At 37.9% G+C, this 24552-nt stretch overlaps 1 pseudogene; it reads left to right on the forward strand.

Annotated features, from left to right (window-relative positions):
* Positions 1–740: 740 nt before the first annotated feature.
* Positions 741–19410, forward strand: LOC119850638 (annotated as a pseudogene).
* The last annotated feature ends 5142 nt before the right edge of the window (positions 19411–24552 follow it).

The raw sequence follows: 24552 nt of genomic DNA on the forward strand, positions 1-24552 counted from the left end.
TTCATCCTCTGCAATCTGTGGAGGTCTGTGCTGGATTGCTGTTAGTTTAGGCTAATTGCATTGGCAGCCATCTAAGGCCAGAACCTAAACAATCATTTCACATGCGAGAATTTATTCATGATTATTTTTAACCAGCTTAGTGGGGAGAAAGAACCTCCTGCCACAAGACTCACATAAAATAATTGTGTAAGAATATTATAGCAGGGTTACAGATCTTAATAAAAATGTTCTCTTTATAGTAAGTCCAGACAGTTGAGGAAAGGAAACACCTCTTCATAATCTATCTCAAATGAACCAAAGAATTGTAGTTTAGAGGAGAGATTTATTCCCTAGGTAAGATGGTATTAGTCAAGGCAAAAAATGAACACCATTATCTCCAAGTTGATCATGGCAGCTTAGGTATTCTGAATCTAAGTAAATGTGACAGATGTTTGCTCTACAGATATTGTTAACAAAATATTTGGAGAGACTGCATCCGATGAAGTGAGCTGTAGCTCACGAAAGCTTATGCTCTAATAAATTTGTTAGTCTCTAAGGTGCCACAAGTACTCCTTTTCTTTTTGCGAATACAGACTAACACGGCTGCTACTCTGAAACCTAAATAACTAATGGTAATCAAGAGAGAAAGGGGGTGGGAATGCGTTATTGGACAAGAGTCTGCTGGAACCTGAGATAAAAGGAAGTCAACACAGGTCAGACTTTGTTACCCAGTTACAACCATCTCTACCACCAATGCACTAATGAGACAATTTTGGAAGCTGCTCCATTTCACAGTCATGGTAAAACATTTCTTGGTTAATTTTTATGCTTTCTTGTTCTTGTTCTGTTGCGCAAGACAATTATGCTACAGCCTAAAGAGAGTTTGAGCATTTTTGAAAAATCAAGATATTTAGCTTCCAGGAGGGTATTCTGTTTGGGGAGCCCCACGGCACAGAAAGAGGATGTATGCAAGAGTCAGGCATTTTGCTTTTCGTTACAAATGTCCTGTGTGGGTATGTGTGCTTATACAAATCTTTGTAAAGAGTATGATAACATTGCAGTTTTGGCAAACATAGAAGCGCTATTGTTAAAAACAGAGCAAAATAAAGGAAAGAAATGAGTATGCAAAGAGCAAAATGACTTCAAAGAAGTTTAGGGAGGAATTAAAGCAAATTTTAAAAGGCTCAATTGACTTAAATAATTTGATAGAGAATTAAAAGAATTCCAGTCTTCCTAGGTTAAAAGCAATTTATCAAGAACTTAGAGAAACTTCAGCTCTTCAAGGACCCAGTCTAGTTCCCACTAAAAAATCAATGGAAAATTTTGTCATTTTCTGGCATCAAGATTTGGCACCAGTTATGAAAATTTCAACAAGAAAAGCCCTTTATTTCTGCTAAGAAAAAAAAAGAGTGAGTGCAGCCACTGAAGCAAAATTAATAAGTAATAGTAATTTATATAATACTAGTGCTTACATCACCCTTTTCATCCATTGATTTCAAATGAATGATTACAATGATTACAAATGAAAGTAAATGAGAGGTCTAATCCATACCATGCTGAGCACATATTAACCTTAAAGAATATCTTCTGATTTCCCCTTTTGATAATTTTCAGAGGTCTTGATTGTTTACTATTTTAAAAGCCAAATCCTGATCCCAGCCAAGTCACTGTCAAAACTCTTATTGAACCATAGTGTCAAGTATCAGGGGGTAGCCGTGTTAATCCGTATCCATACAAAAACAACAAGGAGTCTGGTGGCACCTTAAAGACGAACAGATTTATTTGAGCATAAGCTTTCGTGGGTAAAAACCCCACTTCTTCAGCTCCTTAAAGACAAACAGATTTATTTGAGCATAAGCTTTCGTGGGTAAAAATCCCACTTCTGAAGAAGTGGGATTTTTACCCACGAAAGCTTATGCTCAAATAAATCTGTTTGTCTTTAAGGTGCCAGCGGACTCCTTGTTGGTTTTATTGAGTCACAGAATCATAGGACTGGAAGGGACCTCGAGAGGTCATCTAGTCCAGTCCTCTGCACTCAAGGCAGGATGAAGTGTTACCTAGACCATCCCTTACTGGTGTTTCTCTAACCTGCTCTTAAAAATGATGGAGATTCAACAACCTCCCTGGGCAATTTATTCCTGTGCTTAACCATCATGACAGTTAGGAAGTTTTTCCGAATGTCCAACCTAAACCTCCCTTGCTGCAATTTAAGCCCATTTTGTTTCTTCTTCTGTTCTTAGAGGTTAAGAAGAACAATTCTTCTCCCTCCTCCTTGTAACAACCTTTTGTGTACTTGAAAACAGTTATCATGTCCCCTCTTGGTTTTCTCTTTTCCAGACTAAACAAACCCAGTTTTTTCAATCTTCCCTCATAGGTCATGTTTTCTAGACCTTTAATCATTTTTATTGCTCTTCTCTGGACTTTCTCCAATTTGTCCACATCTTTCTTGATGGTGCCCAGAACTGGACACAATACTCCATTTGAGGCCTAATCAGCGCAGAGTAGAGCAGAAGAATTACTTCTCGTGTCTTGCTTACCACACTCCTGCTAATACATCCAGTATGATGTTTGCTTTTTTTGCAACAGCGTTACACTGTTGACTCATATTTAGCTTATGGTCCACTATGATCCCCAGATCCCTTTCTGCAATACTCCTTCCTAGGCAGTCATTTCCCATTTTGTGTGTGTGCAACTGATTGTTCCTTTTTAAATGGAGTACTTTGCATTTGTCCTTATTGAATTTCATCCTATTTACTTCAGACCATTTCTCCAGTTTATCCAGATCATTTTGAAGTTTAATCCTATCCTCCAAAGCACTTGCAATCCCTCCCAGCTTGGTATCGTCTGCAAACTTTATAAGTGTTCTCTCTATGCCATTATCTAAATAATTAACAATATTGAACAGAACCAGACCCAGAACTGAATGCACTCGTTATGCCCTTCCAACATGAGAAGTGGTAAAATAATCTGGTACAAAGTGAAGAAGCCAAATGACAGTCAACCTCTTATTTATCTTGTAAATAGCACCAAGTGTGCAGACAGCATTTGAAAAGAAGAGCCAAACTAATAGTCCTTTCCATTTACTACAAGGTGCTGATGGTAGCTCAATAGCTTGGGTCCAATATTTCTCTATGCTTTTCATTTTGCATTAAATAAAAGTTGACGCGTGGGATGAATGATCTGGCACAAATTACACATTTTGTAAAGTTAAAAACAGCAACAAAATGCTTAGAGCTGAGCTGAAATGCTTCTTAACGAGATAAATAATACTGGGTGAGAGCCTAAGTCAGTAATTGAGCTCACGTGGCATGGAAAGGAAGGGAGCTAATGGTACCTTCCTGCATCACAGCCACCCAGCACCAGGGCAAGGTAGGGCTGCACAAGAGTGGCCCTAATTTATGCAACTGGCATAAGGTCCCTCAGGGTTGTTCCTGTGCTCCCTCAGGGACCTCACCTCACTGGGGCATAGGGCATAGCTAGAGCTGGCTTCTTCCATCCTCCCGCCCTTCCCCATCCTTTTAAAAATCAAGATTGGATATTTTTCTAAAACATATGCTCCAGGTTACACAGGAATTATTTCAGGGAAGTTCTATGGCCTCTGTTGTGCACCCCCAATATGCTCCCTGCCTCCCTCTTTTCCTTTATTAAGGGGGGGGGGTGGGAGATGGGAGGCACAGAAGGAAGTGGAGTTTTCCCTGGCACAGGGAGAATTCTCAGATGGCCGCCTCTGGTACATTAAGGTTCTTTTGTGCCACTTGCTGAAGAATCTGGCTCTAATGTATGTAGATTTTATGGGGCAGATTCTTGCCTGTACTCTGGCTCCATTATACCAGTCTGCCAGTGCAAGGGAGCTGTAAAAATGGCAGGTCTGGTTGAATAGGGATTCCGTGAGCATGGGGAAAATCCTTGAATGAGGTAGGGTTACCTTAGTAGTTCTTATACCACTCCCCATTCATAGCTCCCTGGCTTGTAAAGCACCCAGCTGCACTTTTATTCACCAGCTTTCAGAATGTTCTCAGTGCTCCTCTAAAGCATCCCCAGAACAGCAGCCCTGCAAAGGTGCTATAAATACATTTTATCCTCTGAGGCTGAATACAGACTTATAATACTATATATATAATACAGACTTATAATAATAGTATGTACTTTTTTTTAAAAAAGCATACGGAATCTGAGGTTGTGGAGTGGGAATCTGAGATACTAATTGTTGTCATGTTGGCCATTCCCTCCCTCTACTAAACATCTTTCCTTCTTTCTGTAGAACGTGTCAGCTGCTACCATCAGGTGAATGGAGCTGTGATGTTACAGTGGTCACTTTAAAAGTTTCCCCATTTTGTTCCACCAATCTAAGAAATACACCCAATACCTAAAATGGATGATATCACTGTGTCATGGATCCACAGGATTGATGCTGTACTCCTAGCTTTTGAACAGTATCCAGGAGAAACAGCTTCAGTGTAGCCAGACCTCCAAGGGGTCCCACTCTGCCTTCAGGGTAGGCCACTCAGCCTCACTGCCTCCTGAGACTGAACCTCCAGGTCTTCAGTACTCCTGTTTCACACTGTGAGCTCTGATAATTAGGGACCAAGAATGGAGCTAGAACTGGAATAACATGAAATAAATGTCTTCCTGCGTGTTTAAGCACTACCTAACACTGGTATTAACTAAACTACCCAGGTCATTCTTTGCAATGGGAATACATCTTCCTGGAAGCACACAGATTGAGCATTGTATAAAGTCTGAGAATCAAAGGATTAACTTCTTTTACAACATTTCAATTTTCTTTTACAGACTGTCCTAATGTTTGCCATATTGTTTATGTCACTTACTACAGCAGTATCTGTGCTTTCAGATCAAATATTTCAGTATATCGAAGAACATCAAAATTAATATGTACAGGTAAGGCCCATTGCTGCACAGTAAGAATGTTTGCGATGTAAGTTTCTAATCATATGAATTCTCAAAGTAGGTTAGACATTAAAAAAAAAATCCTAAAATGGTTCTATTAGTCATCATAGCATACTTGGTATTTTACTTCTGGTCATAGTATTCTTTGCTCTTTTTGGATGAAAAGTGATATATACATGCAATGAATTATTTTTGGATAATATTTAATATGAGTTTCATAAGAGAGTAGTAGCAAGAATAATAAACACCTAGCTCTTGTATAAAGTTTTTCATCCATGTATCTCAAAGTGTTTTACAAAGGAGTAAGCAGACATATATCAGTTTTCTGTTTCTTTCCACTAATAAACTTTAGCTTTCTAAAAGTACTATGTTCAGGGCAATTATTTTTTAACAATAAATAAGAATAATGAATCAAAGAAGGCCAAAACCTCACCATTGCAGTTTTTTACCTAAGTAAGATATGCAAGATTTTTCCTAGGAGTATTCCGTGCATCTATAATCTCAGAATTTATCACAGAATGTACCTTTTGCCAAACCGTTACTATAAGTTTGTGTTCTGGAATATAAGCTTTATATATTTATATATTGTAGTGCTCAGGATTGAGAAAATAACCTTGAAAACCTGAGCTTTGTGTAAAATGACTTAATGTTGTCTTCCTCACTCGCAGCCAGCCTGAAACAATACCTTTGAACTGACCTGTTCATTTCCAGTAGTTTTTTGACCCAGAAACCTAAAGATGACATTTTAAGTGTTGAAATTAACGATTCTGCTACTCATTATTTTAACAGAAACATCCAAGTAAAGAGCTTCATCTATTCCCTACCTAGCTACCAAAACTTCCAACATCTCCCCTGACAACTTCTACTATGCAGCTATGCACTGTGAATACAAAAAAAGCATACCATATTAGTAACTGGAAATGTGGGGACAGTTTAAAGGAATTAAACATCAAAATAAATAACACAAGGGACACTGTAATGATTTAATAAATCATTTTCATATTTAATTTATTAGAAAGCTAAATTTCAATGAACCTTCCATAAATTTTCAGGCTAAATGTTAAAATATGACATTATAGGATTCCACGGTTGTAGCTTCTTCGAGCCCACTTTTAAAACCTTAATTCACATTGAGTTAGTACCTTTCTACACAGACATTTGCATTTATTTCAACAGGACAACTGGTGGAGGAAGTTACAACCCAACATGAATACATTTGGCAGAATTGAGCCCTCCTTGATTTCCATATGAAATGTGTTCAGTTTACAAATAAAAATATTTTAAATACATTTTTAATAAATGTCAGCCATGCAAATTTGACCTGGAATCTATGATTTAAGCTGAGTTCTTTCCTTCAACATATCATCTTCAGTGATAAAGGTTCTGATGACAAAATTAGGCCATCACTGACCCCTATACAACCTCACTGTTTAGGAAATATGTCCCCAAGAACACCTGTGCAAAACCATTTCCTTCAATTGATTTGTATAGGTGCAACTGTTTGGAATTTAACAAACAAACAATTCTACTGATGATGCACAAGAAGCAGTAGAATTCAGCTCTCTCTCAACTGCATTGGCTCTGCAGAGCTATCATTAGTGAAAAACAACAGAAACTTATTATTGCTGCTAACAACAACAAAGAAGACCCTAAGGACACACAAGGAGCAGTTTTCTGAAGTAAGAAGGTGCCATTCATCCATAATCAATTTGTAGAGTAGAGCCACATTTCAATTTCTTAGCTTTCTTAATTTGTTTAACCCACTTAGGTCCCAATGCAGGAATGTTCTGCATAGGAGAGAGGACCCTGTATCCATGAAGAGCTCTGCAGGATTCAGGCCATAGTTGATATTTAAAAGCTATGTGACTGAGGATAGAACAATCAATGTGATTGTCAAGCTGTCTGGAGTGGCTCACGACCATGAGTGCCAACCACAGGGCAGACTGAAAGCAGAAAGCAGGGCAGAAACCCTGAATTAGTTGTACGCTCTCCAATTAGATTTCAACCAATCCAGTGAAAAATGTGAACTCCTAAAGCATTGTAACAGTCTTATCATGGAGTCACAGACAGTCCCCTGGACATTCCAGTCTATGTTGACACCCAGGCAAGCTGGACTATGTGATAGACAGCCGTTTTACACCAAAGATTGCAAAATATTCAGGTTACTCCCAATCCCAAAGGACCAGTCACTTACCCCAGGTAAATTGTACTCAGTTCTCAAACCAATGACAATGCCTGTAGCCAGTCCTGTAATAAACTAACTAAAGATTTATTAAGTAAGAAAAGATTTGAGAGTTATTTATGAGGTAAAAACAGGAAACATACACATACACTTTAACCATACTAACACCTCAGTAAGACAGACTGGTTTCCAGGTATGCATTTGTCAGTGTTCAGCAAAGCCCTGGGCCTTGACATGGGCTGGCACCTGGTCGGCCAGGTCACAGTGATGTTTTCAGGTAACTTTCATTTCAGAGGGCCGTGACATCAGTTTAGAGCGATACACTGCATGTAGATCATCACCTTCAATTTTCTTATCCCGCAGAGACTCAAAGATTGGGTGGCCATAGAAAGTAACTCCAATGACCCTGCAAAGAGACATCTGGTTACAAACATGATGCTTTTGGTAGAAGAGAGGATAAGAAAGTTAGGTGGAACAGTTGAGACGGTAGATCTGAGCATGCACGAGCTAATACATTTTCACTGTGTTTTAACGATGCAAATCTAAGTATCTATTACCAGCTTTTGTCTAGTGCTATAACAAATTATCTAAGCACTGTACAAATTAAGAAGTACATCTATAAAATGGGTTACCACTGTAACTGTAAGCATGGTTTTTCTTTGGCTTTTGCATCAATAAGTAAAATGCAGACTACAAAGAAAGCCTCATTTTATATACACAGGAACCAATAGTGTAATCCTGGTGGATTAAGTGACCAGAATTTAAAGGGCCATCATCAACTTTAAAATCATGTTTACGAGGCAGGGGAACCAGTGAGCTACGAAGATCCTTTCCTCTCCTTTTTCAGAGGCCCAGAAGGGGAGATGACAGGAGACAGCAGGAAACATAATTTCTGTTCCTCATTCCCAAGGCTTAGAAGAAGTAGAACCTGGTGTTGGTGGAAGCATCTGCCTCCTAGCACTAGAGCTTCCAGAACTTTTCCTTATCCCCTTAAATCCGAGGCAGTGCACACACCAGTGATGTTTTTAATGTTATGTGACTGGAACCAGGACCAACCTCCTGCAACAAAATGGTTTGCATGTCGCAAAGACCATTTCTTATTTTGTGCTACAGCTAGCATTGTTACTCTTTTGCTGCATATATAACCATTCACTGCTCCAGAAAATTATATATCCTTGCATAGTAGCCTTAAGATGTAGTTTCTAGTCTGCTTCTATATAGCAGTCATTCTCAAATTATTTTTACAATGACAGAACTAAACAGAAGACATTCAAAAATCAAGACAAGTAGGCTCAAAATCATTCCTGGTGCAAACTCCAGTGACTTCATCATCTATAAATGCTTGTGTTGGAAGCCTCTATCAATGTATATATATAATGAAGCTCTTTGATTTATATTAGCTACCCAATGGAAACAAAATCTCTTTGCCACCAGTTATTTTGGCAAATGTAAAAGATCCAAAAAAGCCTATGGTATGTTTTTATGGGCATATAGATGTGAAGCTGGGAAAAATTTAGGATGGATGGTCAACAGAGCCTTACATATTGACAGAGAAAAATAGTAAGTGCTTGAGCTGCTTGAAGGCTTTCAGCAACTGGCTTATCATTTATACAGTGAGACCCTTTATACTAAAGCAGCTTCCCTACCATGAAAGAAAAAGAGGAAGATCATTCAAATAACATAGAAACAAATAATTTTCTTCAGGTAAAATAGAAAACCTTCTGGGAAATGCCTTCCTTGTCTGCGAATAGATTTTCCACTAAAATCCTTTGAACTTTTCTTTCCTTATATGCAAAAATAAGTACTTGTCCTTAAAATACAGGTGCACGGAAGATCTTGTGTCAAATTCAGATTGTATCTTGAACACATGCCTACATTAGAGGTGAAATTCTCGCTCCACTGAAGCCATACAAGTTTTGCTATAGACTTCAGTACAGCCAGGATTTCACCTGAGGTGGCCAAATAGAGTACAACTTTTGTGTCTCACTACCAGTTCCTGTCAAACCCACAGAAACCATGCTCTGCTGTTCCTCCATGGCTAGAAAAGCAGGAGAATTCTGGGGCAGGAGGCATGGTTCAGACATTTAGCTCCCTTGATCAGCTATTATTTTCCCCCATTCAGACTGCTTATGTTCCTGCTGAGTACTCTGTATGGATGGCTGTGCTGAATTTATGGGCATTCCCAGTCTGATCAGAATAAGGTTGCAAAATCATATTGCTTTTGTACTATTATTTTCTGCCAGTTTTGGAAGGCAATGCTGAAGAGAACCTCACTTTAGCCCCTTCCTTTCAGCTTGTTATAATATTTCTCCTATTCAATGATCACCCACCAAACAATTTTAATTAGAAATGAGCATACAAAAGGAAGAGTGCCCAATATAAATATTTACTACAAGTAAATATGGACTTTACAATTATTACAGTACAAATCCAATACTGGAATTTGGAATAGCAAAGGTTGAGTACTCCAGCTACATTTTGAACATCACAGCGATAGCTAGTCCTGGCTACAGGAGACCTTGTTATTCAAATACTGATTGTTTTTCTACAGACCACGCAGAGTTCTGTGTTACATACACAACCTGTCAAAAAACTATTTTAGTTGTATGCAATATCATAAATCGAAGGAGGAAATACTATGGAGTTTGTAAAGATTTCATATTTATTAATAGTTTAAAGTGTAAATTCTATTCTAAACATTGATTCAGTAAAATATATTTTATTTTTATATTTTTATATATATTTATTATATATATAAAATATATATATTATTTATTGTGCTATATATTTATTGTGTCCCAGTAATTTCCACAAAAAATATGGTCAGTTTACAAGTAAAAAGATAATTTTCTAAAGGCAATCCTGGCAAATTCATCCTGAGCTCTGAAAGTCTAGCGGGTTTCTTTCTTATTTGTTTAGTGCACAATGATGAGTAATAAAATGTCTACAGATAAACTATGCCTCTATTACACCTGTGCAACATCACTGTCTGCATTTGCCTAATGAACTAACTTTATTAGTTATCATGATCTCATTCTATTTTGTTTTCAAGGCAATCTCTATGGACAAGATGCATCTGATGACAAAGGACAAGTTCTGGCTGTGCTGAATGCAATTGAAGCACTTCAAAAACATGTATGTGACTTTTTATTCCTTTATCAATAAGTTTGCTATTTTCAACTATGTAACTAATTGCTTATAAATCTTTTTGAAACATTTCCTTATAGGAACTTCCTGTTAATGTAAAGATTCTGCTTGAAGGTATGGAAGAAGTAGGGTCCATTGGGCTAAATATGCTAGTTGAACAGAGAAATAGTACATTTTTTTCTGACATCGATTACATTGTGGTCACTGACACTGCATGGCTCAGCAACAAACCTGGTATTACATATGGGACAAGAGGAAACTGCCACTTCTTTGTTGAGGTATAGTGCAAAAAGGAGCATGATCTTATACTTTCATTAACTGAATATTAGCTGAGTACTTATCAAGTGGCTTTATATTTATCCAGGTCCAAACACTAACAGCCCTACTGAATATATAAACTCACAGGATTAAAGATAGATACAGGATTATACAATGATTTCATCTCTGTTATATATGGTAGTAATTTTAAGGCTGAACTAAAGGAATCACCATTTTGTAGTACTGGTATATAGAAATAACAATAGTAAGTTCACATATAAGCACATTATGGGTCAAATTATCCTTTCAGTTGTGCCAGTGCAATCTCACTGAAATTAACTAAGAGGAGAATTTGTCCTTCTATATATTCAAAGGGCTTTACAAAATATTAGCTAATGAATTAAGGATTTCCTGTACACGCCAGTCTCCAAGGAATTTATCTAGGATCATGAAACACATGGGATTTAAGGTTGCAAGCAGAGATTTACCATTGGTAGGGTTAGTGGTCTATCTTCATAAGTTATAACAAAAAGTCACAGTCTGATAGTAGGGAAAGGGAAAAAGGCAGAAGTTGTGAATTTATAATGACGAATGACAAAAAAGAGGCCACATTATTTTAATCAAAATCTTTTATTTTCCCTAAAAACTACTTCATTCTCTATAATCTATTATCTTAAAATGATTTAAAACTCTTATTCTGGTGCCTGTTGGTTCAACAGCAGTGCAGGAAGTTGGAAGTATAGCTCCTGTTTTATCTTCTTCTGCACTGCCTCCATCTCTGAAAAAGGCAGCTAGGACACCACTGTTGTGCAGGCATCTCTCATCATGTCTGCTTCCTAGCTATGTAAACGCCACATTGTTTTATTAAAAAAAACAGAGATATCGTGCCATTTCATAGTAAGCCCGTCCCCAATCACAGGACAATAAAAATGGAAGTGGGCACTTCATTTTGTGCTGAAAGTTTCATCCTGATTGTCCAGAAAATATATTTACTCTACATTACATTTGGAATAGTAGAAAATATGAAAATGTCAGTTCTCATTTTTAATACCCAGCATGTTTTTCAAAAATATGGCTCTCAAGATTGTCAAACTAGTCTGTCAGCATCAGAAGAAGTAAATGGATAATAGATTCTTTAATATTAAGTCAAATAAATATTATTTAAAGAAAGGTGCATTAGCACATTTGTTTTTTTTCCACCGTGAAGGAAAAGAGCACAAAATTGCAAGCATATAAATTGTGATGATATACTTAGAAATCCTGAAATGAAAATGACCATAGACTTTTCCTGTTGCCTTCCCTATGGTTTGTAAAGGAAGTATCAAGTGTGTTCATCTATTCTATTTTTGCAGGTGCAATGTGCTAAACGAGACTTTCACTCAGGTGGCTTTGGAGGAATATTACATGAAGCAATGAATGACTTAATATTTCTGTTAAGTAAGTATTTAATTATCTATGAATAAATGGCATGTTCTAGGATTGTCATGGTCCATTTCAGAGTATAGCAGGTTGTGGGAAATGCTGAGTATCAGATATTTTAGAAATGTGTGCCAAGTAATGGAAAATAACAGTACAAGAGATAAAGGACAAGGCCAGAAGATTTTGGCTGGACTGAGGACTAAACTTTGGCTGAACTAAGGACTAATGATATAAGCAGCACCTGAGAGTCTTTACTACCATAAGATAATGGAACTCAAAGATAAGAATGATGAGAACATTGGGTGATAAACAACAGAAAAGGAATAAACAAGTGCTGTATATATATGGCTGTGGGAAGGGAAATAAAGTGCTTTTTACCAGCAACTGTGTCAGTTGTCCTGTAAGCCAGCCTGCTAGCAGCAACAGCAGGTATTGATTTTACTTACACCAACTAATAAAAAGCACAGGAATATAAAAACATGAATTACATGTACTGGGCCTGGTACTGACATTGTTACTCAGGCAAAACTCGTATTAATTCCCATGAGACTTTTTTTTAGTAAGGACTAAGTAAAGAAGATTTCTGGTTTGGATCCATAGTATGTATAATTGCAAGTGCTGCAGCATTTGATCCAATGGTGTATTTTACTTTAATTATATAGGACCAAGTAAATTTAAATGGGCAACTCACAAAAAAAGGAACAACTCTGTGTGAGTAGGGGTGGCAGAATTAGGCTCATATTTATTTTAAAGTAACACCAGCAACCTGTATTTACTTTAATGTGTTTGTTAACATTGCAACCCCAATTCTGTTTGTTTCATGTACCATGTACTGGATAATAACATGAAAGGATTCTGTGTTGTTAAACCAAACTGGATCTTTATTGAAGCAACTATTTATGCAGGTGATGCAATGGCAACTAGCATTTAAACTGTGTGCAGACAAACAGACTTCTTGGTGACAGGTTTCAATGGTAGCCGTATTAGTCTGTATCAGCAAAAAAAAAAAGAGGAGTCCTTGTGGCACCTTAGAGACTAACAAATTTATTTGGGCATAAGCTTTCGTGGGCTAGAACCCACTTCATCAGATGTATGAAGTAAAAGATACAGGAGCAGGTATAAATACATGAAAGGATGTGGGTTGCTTTACCAACTGTTAGATGTCTCCTCCAAACTTTTCCTCCTGCAACTTGTGCTCCTCCCTCCAAGTCCTGTGGGGATTGCTACATGGTTAATCATTTGAATTTCCTTACAGCATGTGGTGTTTTGACTACTTTAATGCAGTTTTAAGGTTGAGATTTTAATCAAATGAAGAGTATCTTTGTCAGTTAATAATTCATTCCAGAAAGAAACTGGGCCATCTTAACTTGCACCCAAAAGCAACAGGCCTAGCTCGCAAGCTAAGTGTGAAAGCAACTCTCAGAGCTGACAAGGTTCAGATAAAGAAGACTTCCAGAGGAAAAGTCCTCCTGAAGAGAGACTTATGCAGGAGAGGGAGTAGAAGAGGAGACGGATCAGGGCAGTCAATCTCCATGAGGCTGTTAGAAACCCAATGAAGGAAAAAAAGATGCAAGTTGCTGTACATCAAACTTTGAAAACTTACATTTTATTGTTAATTAGTATTATAATTAAAATTTAATAACTACAGGTGGGTGTTTCTGTTTTGGAATAAATAAATTAACAGTGGCAGTGGGGACAATCTACGTATGTAGGTGAAAAACATGTAGATATGTAAATTTGAACACCTGGGTCACATACTGTTACCTTATATACTGTTATGATAGACACATTAAAAACATCCTGCAGTAGTCAGCCACTGAGATTAGATAGATAAAATTAGGAGCTTTTACTCAGGATGAGCATTGCTCATCACCATTTTCTTACAACAATATCCTTCCTTAACTTTTCAACATACTGACATTTATAACTTTATAAAATATTGGTAGAAAAAAACCTAAATAATGTGAGGTGAATAAATAATGGGACTCAAAGTAGGTTGCAACTGAAAAAGCAGTGGCTGGATACATGAAAAGAAAGTCCGTACCAATCCAAATAAACCTAATATTCTTCCACATTTAAAGCTAACAGGTTGCGGCATGGTTAGTTCTTAGATGAGTGGCCTCTCCACAATCTCTGCTGCAATAGTCCTATTACTTTAATGGCTCAATGTCCTTGTACTGCACATGATCTCCTATTCTGAGCATCTCCTTGCTTGATTCATTTTCTACCAAATTCACCTAAACCCTCTGCCCTTTTTTGTCTCCTCTCTTTGGAGACTAATGCTTTTATTTAAAGGTTATGACCTTTGGACTAAACTTAGATTCACCTATTACTAAAAGGATGTGGCTACATCTACACTAAAAGCTACTTTTAGTGACCTCCCTGCTTGTGTGCATATAAACCCACACTAGCTCTAAGCTAGCCAGAGTATAAATAGCCGTGTACCTGGGGTTGCACAGGGTGGTGGCCAGGGTAGGGACAGCAGGAGCAGCACAGATATAGGTAGCCACAGGGGAGGCATGGCTGAGCTGTGCTGAGAACTTACTCCGTAGTTTCAGGTGAGTAAATAGCGAGCACGGTGGCTCAGCCGTGCCTCCACTGTTATTTAGACTTGTCCCTCCAAATCAATCTTCAATTGAAGAATGTGACTCATCTAACAAAAAAACTCACCTAAAGATTGGACTCCTTACAAAATACATTTATTAACTAAAATATTGGTCACTGTTCTATTTTTAATGTCACTTATGTTTTTCTTCCTGTTGCCTCGTGTAATATCCATTAACACTTATGGAAGTTGTGGACCCATATGACAAGGAAAATACACTGATTGGGCATGCTGAAGATGCAAAATTAGACTAAAAGCTGTATTTCATGTGGTGCGGTCTGTTCTGAATGCTCATGACTGATCTGATATCATACAAAGCACCTTAAATCCTGAAGCTAAGATACCTACAAACCTAATATTTATATTTGAGATAGTCTACTTTCACTGACTTGCTTTGTGGGCTTGAGAAAGATGAATTCTGTGCACTTCTATAGTGGCAATACTGTAAATGCTTGAAAGCTAGATATCTTTATATGTAACAGATGCTATGATGTAATAAATGGATTTCTTTCATTTTGCTGCAATGAGTTACCTTTAAGAAAAAACAAGCCGTGGAAGATTTGGCACAATCAATCTCTAGGCAGATTTATATATAGCACACTTACATACACAAAGAGTGGGTTCTTTATGTGGAAATAATAATTCTGAGGCTGCTTGTCTAAGAATCATGTATGCAATCTGTTGTTATGAAGTACTAGCTAATTACAGATTATTGTTTATGCCTCTTCTGCTTTAATATATTCACATTTTTTACATCTTTAGGAAAAATTATTAATGCAAAGATCACGCTATCCATCTCTTTCCATCCATGGAATTGAAGGAGCTTTTTCTGCACCTGGAATTAAGACTGTAATCCCTGGAAAAGTAACTGGAAAGTTTTCAGTACGTCTGGTGCCGAACATGGAATCTTCTGTGGTAGAGAAACAGGTAGGATGGTTGATCCCTCCTTTATTAATTCCTCCCATACCTGTTTATTGCATTTACCCACTTCAAAATGAATGAGTTCTGCACCTGTGACGTTTAGCAGCAAGTTGTTGTTTGGCTATATTTTTTGGTGCTCTGTCCCCTACTGAGCTGCACTTTGTACTGCTTGGTTGTAGCTGAGGATGAGAGTTTCTGCTATATAAGAAACTAATATAGGGGCATGTATGTCTCAAAGAAGAAATATGATAAACAAAGAATATGTTAAAAATGTCATACTACAGTTTCACTATCTATAATGTACCTATCCCAACAACAGAATCTGGATATAAATAATATGCAGTCACTCTGTATCCCTGTGAATGCAAATCCAAAAACATCCATCATTTTCCAAAATCAAACACAAGTGACAAAAATCACATTCTGACAAAATTATGGTTTGGTCCCAAGATTAATCAATCTCCACTTACTTCTGAATAGGTTGGTTGACAGCACCAACAAATGAAAATCTCTGCATCAGCCAGTATAGGAGTAGAGGGTTGACATCAACAAAAAACCAGCATAGCTGGAACTCTCTCCCCACACTTTCAACATTTCACTTTCATTATGCGTCCAAACAGTGAGAGTCTTGAGCTGGATTCTTATTTCACATCTTGGATGTGCAGTGTCATTGTAGCCGTGTCGGTCCCAGAGTGTCAGAGAGACAAGGTGGGTGAGGTAATATCTTTTATTGGACCAACTTCTGTTGTTGGTCCAGTAGAAGATATCACCTCACCCACCTTGTCTCTGTAACATGTTGAACATGGCAGTTGTGCCTCTGACAAGTCAGCATTTTAAACAAATGCACACAGAGATATTTATTGAATTCAGTACATTTCAATGTCACTACAATTATTTTCTTTAGGTGACTGACTATTTAAACAAGAAATTTACTGAACTGAACAGTCCTAACAGCATTCAAGTAACCAGTGACATAGGATCAATGCCCTGGCTATCTGACACAAATGAACCTCAGTATTTGGCTGTCAGGAAAGCAATTAAAAGAAGTTTGGCTGTTTTATAATATGTGGATTACTTGGTAGACAACGATGTCACCTTTTGAAAGTATTATCCACATAAATGAAACCAAGTTATTCCCCTTATTCTGTCTGCACATATTCTTATTGTCCACATAATGCTTCCTAATTTTGACATATTTGCATAGAATTGCACTTTCATACATAGCAGCTTTTATTGTTTGTTTATATGAGGCTGACTTGCAAGCAATATTAATGTACACTGTTAACATTTTACTACACTGATGATCACATATATCACACACAGATGTGTCATTCATTGCTCTTACCATTTTTCAGCTGCTGCTGTAACTTGTCTTCAGATGAATACTATTTATGGTTAGGAGACAGATCCCTGTGCCCAGGTAGAATAACATTGGCTTCAGCACTCCAAGTGGTTGCAAGGCTCCATTGTAAGTCAGATGTAGGAACAGGAACTTAAGTTAGATAGGTTTCAGAGTAGCAGCTGTGTTAGTCTGTATTCGCAAAAAGAAAAGGAGTACTTGTGGCACCTTAGAGACTAATAAATTTATTTGAGTAATGCATCCGATGAAGTGAGCTGTAGCTCACGAAAGTTTATGCTCAAATAAATTTGTTAGTCTCTAAGGTGCCACCAGTACTCCTTTTCTTTAAGTTAGACAGTGAGTACAGCCCACAGGCAGAACACACAAGTATGGGCATGGGTGAATTCTAATACTTTGAATCCAAGCTTAACATCACCAGATCATAACAACTTTTAGAGGAAAAAGGAAATATCCTTAAGACGACCTGATAAGTCTCCCCCTCCAGCCCCTCCAACAAGAAATGTAGGAAACAAGTTTATATCAGAATAATGTCTTTAGTTATTTAAGTATAAATGCAGGAAAGATACCGCATTAAGCTTGTAGAAATTTAGATTAATTTTTTTATAAAGCTTATGTTAGCTTCACTCCCTAGTGTTTGGAAAAGAGGCTGACATGATCCGTGCCGGTGGAACAATTCCAATTGCCACACATTTTCAGGAGGTGACTAGAAAGAGTATAATGTTACTAGGAATAGGAGGACCTGACGATGCTCTGCATGGGCAAGATGAAAAGATCAGCAGGTATTTTTTACTCATTTTCTTAAAAATCATAAACATGTTAATTTAGTAGAAATGTGGAGTTTTAAAGTGTTAATATAATTTCAGAAAAAAAATACAATACTGTGACAAATAACAAAGACCAACACCTTGAATTTACATCACTTTTTCAAATGTAATTTGAAAGATGTAATTTTGAAAAAGTGGTGTAAATGCAGGCTCCTCACCTCAAATGCTGCTATTTTCTCTTCTCAAAAAACTGTATTCAAATAACGCACTACAACATATTGGGATTTTTAGGAATTAGTCATTTGAAAAAATCCAAGTTGAAGAGCTCCTTTAAGTAATCAAATTGGTTAAAATGTGTGTGCCATCACCCAAATGCTTTCTTTCCTACTTTTCTATGTCTTTGATTCACTTCAACATTTGTATTGTATTTCTAATGACTGACAGTAGCGAAATTAACTGAAGTTGGCACAGTTTTTGACACAGTATTGGTGCATTTGGTTGTGTATGATGTCTTGCATTAACTAATGAGAAGCAATTTGATGAAAGATGCATGAGGAGATAGCCCATGAATGTTTTGTTTTAGTGAAACTATAATTAACTCTTATTTCATACATACAGCTACTGGAAGGTAAACATAGTGAATGATTTGAAGCTAAAAAGGAGGAACACACTTTAATTAAATAAAAATCTAACTCAAGGAATCTTCTGCAAGTTTTATTCTTGATGCTGAACAATAGTTACATAAAAATGAAATACTTATCTTATTTGGAATTTGAGCACAATGCAGCTTCTGTTCAAGTGGCTGAGGTAAAACATAGGGCCAAATTCTTTCCTCAAATTAGTGTATGTGTGTGTGACTCCCATTACCTTCCCTAGGAGTTCCATGTCTATAACCAAGGGTATAATTTAGGGCTCAGTTCTGCAAACAAATTACTTGAATAATTGTATTCACGTGAGTAATACCAATGATTTCAGTTAAATGTGTATACATTTTCACAGGATTGGTCCTTAGGGCATGAGCCAAAGCTACTGAAGTCAATAGGAGACTTTCCATTGACTTCAGAGGGCTTTGGATCGATTTCTTACGGAAAATTTTCAAAAGGTACTTCAGTACCTATAAATGCAGATAGGTGTCTTTAGATGCCCAAATACCTTTAAACATCTTGCCCTAAGTGATTTAGGAGCCTAATTCCAATTTTCTTGACTTTCAAATTGACTTTCAATGAGATTTATGCTGCTAAGTCATTTTTGAAAATAAGACTTAGACATCTAAGTCACTTTGGCCTTGCAACACTGAGCAGAGCAACGTCTAAATATCTTTAAAAATGTGGGCCAAGGCTCCTAAGTCATTTAGGCACTTTAATTTTCTCTTAGTCCTTAGTTATTTCGTGTGACATGATTCAAGCTTAAATAGCAATGAAAATTAAAGGCAGTCAATATATTTATCTTGAGTCATGACATTGTGTGCATGGAGATTCACAGATGTTCAGGCCAGAAGGGACGATAGTGATCTTTTCATCTGACCTCCTGTATAACACAGGCCATAGTAATTCCTGCAACAATCCCAATCACATTGTTGAACTTCAGCATATTTTTAGAAAAGCATTCTACCTTGATTAAAAGATTTCAAGTGATGGAAAAAATCTATCACACATCCCTTGGTAAGTTTTTATGAAGATTGTCTTTACGGTTAAAAATTTGTTTCTTATCATTTATTTCCATGTGATACAGTATGTCAGTATATCTGAAGAACTCCTATGTTGTGTACAGTGAAATAATACTGTTGGCTCTGTTTTCTTTTAGGTACAATTTCATTGAGGGAACAAAACTATATGCAGCTTTTCTTCAAGAACTTGCTACTGTCTAAAGAAAAAGGATATGGCTTAGTAAACCTTTACAACTATCCGTATTTGCTTGTTTGATAAGCGCATATTACAGAACATACTGGATTTCACAGTTATGATTCTTTTTTTCAAAATTGTAATCAGTTTTAAAAAAGAAATTGACCATGAAAAAACAAACACAAAATATTTGATACAGAACACAGTACACGATATGACTATTATCCCTTTTATATTGCTTCAAAAACTACTTTTCAAAAAAAAGATTACTATACATGAGAAAATAATTCACCTTTTCTTAGCAATATCAATAACTTTTTTTTTTAACAAACATTGGACTCAAATGGAATGCTTAATACAACCTTCAGTTTTCTGAGATTTTTGAATGTAGCCCTTACTGAACCTGTCTTTGATTGATGAGCTTAGCCCAAGTAGTTTAAACAAATACGTATTTTAAACTATTAACTTTATAACATGGCTAAAAGATAAATTTATGTACATAACCTTTGGATGGGATTAAGGGAGTGGATTATGCCAGACCTCAAGGATATACATTCATTCAGCAATACACCAAGCTATCCATTTCAGGATTATTGATTTAGTATAAAATGTTCAGCATAACAACCTAGGCCAAAAAACCTCTCATCCTGTACTAGCTCTGCTAGGAAGTTCTGGTCAGTGTGAATTTGTTTGCTATCACTTACTCTGTTCAATAAGGACCAAAAGAGCAAATATTTCTTTGTTGAGATTCCTCAGTTGTAAAATTGTCCTCCCATATGATGTTCACTGGTGTCACTTCCTCAGTTTCTGTGAGGCCCACTCCATTTCCCATTAAAATCAATGAAAAGACTAGTACTGACTTCAGTGGCATTGGATCTTGCCTTAAGGGCACTGTGATGGGGCTGGACTAATTGGTTAGACTGCTTAGTGGTTAGGTCCCTGGGTCACAACTCTCCCCCCATCTCTAGCATCTGCTGCCCTTGATTGCTCCAGTGTGGTGGCAGACTCTCCCTTCCACCAAGTCACCACTGAAGTCCACACTTTTCCAGAATAAGTGTTCAACAAGGAATAGAAGTCCAACCTCTCTCCATGGTGGGGTGGGTTTGACTCAAAGGTCCCACACTCTTACTTCAGGGCTTACAATATCTTCATCTGGCCTTATCTGAAGGGAAGAGGCAGATCTCACAACTGGCTGATAGGGGAGCCTAGGCCCACCCTCTCTGCAGGACTACACACCAGGGCTCCAAGTGGCACCAATATAAAGTATCTAGGAATGCTCCAAGGGTGTCTCTCTGGCTATTCTGTACCACCTACTTTCCCAGTCCAGGACATGGTCACCACATTTCCAAAAAAAAAAAAAATTAGAAATGAGAAAGGTACAGAGAAGAGCCAGAACAACAATTAAAGGTATGGAACAGCTTCCATATGAGGAAAGATTGAGGTCTATAAAATCATGATTGGTGTGAAGAATGTTAACAAGGTAGTGTTGTTTACGCCTTCACATAACACAAGAACCATGGTTCGCTCAATGAAATTAATATGCAGCAGGTTTAAACAAACAAAAGGATGTACATCTTCACGCAATGCACAGTCAACCTGTGGAACTCATTGCCGGGGATGTTCTGAAGACCAAAACCGTATCTGGGTTCAAAAAAGATTTTTATAAGTTCATGGAGAATAGGACCATCAATGGCCATTAGCAAAGATGGTCAGGGATGCAATCCTGCATGCTCTGGGTGTCTCTCAGCCTTTGAATGCCAGATACTCAAACTGGATGACGGGATGGTTTACTTGATAATTGCTCTGTTCTGTTCATTCCCTTTGAAGCACCTGGCATCGGCTACTGTTGTAAGACAGGATACAGGGCTAGATGGACCATTGGTCTCACCCAGTATGGTTATTCTTATGTTCTGATCCAAGCAAAGATAGAGTGAAGGATTCCTTAAGAACAAGCTAGTCCCTTCTCTGGGAGCTTGGAGCAGCTGCAGCTCGCAGGTCACCCATTTCCCTGCAGTAAGCTCTCCCACTGTATGCTTACTCAGGCTGTCAGACAGATCCATCCCCCTTGCCTGTCTGCTGCTCCCCCACCCATCTGAGCTGACTGGCTTTCTTTCAACCTCCTCCTCCAATTGGAGCAGGAAATGCATGTGCAGCAAGGTGGTGCCACTAACGGGCAGTTCTGGGCCTATCAGAACATACTAAAGGACTAATTTTTTCATTCACTATTTTCACTGGTTTTAGGCCTACTACCCTTGTTTTGGTTTTATTTTCCTCGTTCTTCTTCTTAGTGGGTAAAAGCTCCCTTTGTGGATGGCAACACATGGGTTTGTCCTTGTGCCAGACTTTTTTTTACGTCATCTGCCTACCTTAAATAATAATATAAATAAATATGAGTAAGCTTATTTTTCATATTTGTTGCTGGTGGGAGAAGCACTAAGAATGTCCATAGATTTTTCAACAATCAATTCTCCATGCTGTAGCATTCTGAGTTTCAGTTTACTTCATTAAAAAAAAAACTTCAGAAATACTTTTATTGAAGAAACACTTCATGTTGAAAGGAACCTCTTGCAACCACTACTTAGGCCAGTTCCAGAGACTCCTTTTTTAATTATTATGTTCTTCAGAACATAAATGGCACGTTTTTCTTTTCTTTGGCTCCCATTCTCTTGGTATGACAATGGCTATCTTAAATTGCCATATCATTTCTCTTTTTCCATCAGGTCCACAAGTATCTATTTGTGTTTATTAAGTGCCTATCATCAAAACACCTAAGCATTGTCATCACCATCATGTTCCTATTACACCTCTGGCGTTTAGGGCAGTGACGAAGCTCCTCCACTCCTGTCTGTTTCTGGCAAGTCTTTCAATAGTTCCCCAGCTGTGTCCCAGGTTTTTCAGCTTGGCTTCCACAGCTCTTCGCCATGTTGTTTTCGCTTACCTTCAAGTGTCCATCTTATTGCCACTCTGGTGATGGAATCAGTTTCCATCCAAAGCACATGACTGATCCATCTCCCCTGCCTCCTGGCAAAGACGGTGCTCATATCCTCTTGGCTACACTGTGTCAATAGATCTTCGTTTGAGATTATTCTGGGCCAAAAGATACGGAGGATTTTTCTGAGGCAGGCTGTATGGAATGAAGACGGTTTGGACATGTCATACTTTCTCATTCCCCAGCATTCTGAACTATAAAGTAATGGTGGTTTTGGTATTGTATGCTGATGATTTCCAGACTATATTTAAGCTTCTGAAGGTGTTTCGGTCTTTACTGATTTTGTTCTGGATATCCTGGCTTGTTCCACCACCCTGGCTAATGGTGCTGCCCAAGTATGTGAATGTTTCTACATTGGTAAGAACATAATCCTCTATCCATACTGGTGATGATGAGGCAATATTAATGGTCATGATATCTGTCTTATTGTGGTTGATTTTCAGTCCAACTTGCTGGCTGAATGTACTGAGTCAAGTTTTTTTTCTTGTATATGGTGTTGGGTATATGACAGAAGAACAAGATAATCTGCGAAGTCCAGATCGTCAAGGGATGAGAAGGGTGTCCATTTATTACCTCTTGACATGTGATCTTTTGTACGCTGCATTACCCAATTGATGGCAATGTTGAAGAGGATTGCAGATGTGAAACACCCGATGTACTCCTGTTTTGACTTCAAAACTGAACTCACTGTGAGCAACACTGCACGTAAAATTGAAATAAAAGCTTTTCATGATGTTGATTATACGAAAAGGGATTCCATATACCTGCAGAATGTGCCATAAGCTGGTCCCATGAATGCTATCAAAAGTCTTCTCAAAGTCTATGAAATTTATATGGAGTTGCCATTGCCATTCTAAGCATTGTTCTATTATGTTTCATAGAGTGAAGACCTGGTCTGTACATCCACGCCCTTTCCGAAAAACCAGCTTGCTCTTTTCTGAAAACGTTATTGACTGCCTCTGATATACACAGGACTATGATCTTACACAATACTTTTGCTTGGCACAGATAAAGAAGTGTGAAACCACTCCAGTTATTACAATCACTGAGAGTTCCTTTCTTTGGTATCTTCACTATAACCCCATTAGTCCACTTATCTGGCACTTTTTCCCTTTCCCAGACTGATGTAAACAAAGGGGCCAGGATAGATGCTGCTAACTTAGGATTTACCTTGAACAATTCTGCATTCAAGTTGCCAGGAGCTTTCCCATTTTTTAAAGGATTTGATGGCTTGAATGATCTCTTCCATAGTTGGGCTGGCTGTGTTGATCTCAAGATCTTCTGCCTCCTGGATGTTTGATTCCTCTTTAGGTGACTCCCTCTTCAGCAATTCTTTGAAATGCTCTGTCCAGCGCATTTCTTGTTCTTTTTTGGTTGTTAGTAGGTGTCCTTGTTTGGTTTCTGATGAGAGTGTTTGTTGGCGTCTGCTGTTTACCACTGATAAGGCATGCCATTTTGTAGACGGTTCCTTGTTCACAAGCAACTGCATCCTCTGCTAGTGTTGCCAGATCATCAATATAATGCCATTTGTCTGGTCTCACAAGGCGTCTGACCTCCCGGTGTGCCTTGCTATACTGCTCGTGGTATTTGTCCTTCAGCTTCTGGGATTTTGTGTCTAAAACTTTTTCTTCAGGGCTCATCTGATTTCTATGATGTTCCATGTGCTGCATGTAATCCACCACTTCCTTCTCTTCTGCCTGCACCCTAAACAGGGTTCACTGCTTTTATAAATTGCTGTTACTTTGTCCCACTTCTTGTTGATCTCATCTGCATTCCCCCCGTCTTCATCAAGGTATGCAAGTGCTTGAAACTTGTTCTTTAACTGCAGAACGAAAGCTTTCTGTATTTCAGGAGACTTTAGCTTGTCAATGTCATAACGTCGATGTCCCTTGTTTGGTGGACCCACACTTCTCAATTTTAATTAGATGGAGGCTGTTACCAGGTGGTGGTTGCTGCCAACATCTGCACCCCTTCTCACTTTCACATCTGTCGGTGAGCGTTGCCATTTGCCATTGATCATGATATGGTCAATCTGGTTCTTTGCCATTTGGAGAACACCATGTCAACTTGTGAATTTCACGATGTTGAAATAGGGTTCTCCTGATGACTACGTCATTCATATTACTGAAATCAAAAGCCCCTTTCCGTTTTCAATCATGGTGCCACACCCTTGTCTTCA

Source organism: Dermochelys coriacea, chromosome 2 (assembly GCF_009764565.3).
Source record: "Dermochelys coriacea isolate rDerCor1 chromosome 2, rDerCor1.pri.v4, whole genome shotgun sequence".
NCBI classification, from domain to species: domain Eukaryota; kingdom Metazoa; phylum Chordata; order Testudines; family Dermochelyidae; genus Dermochelys; species Dermochelys coriacea.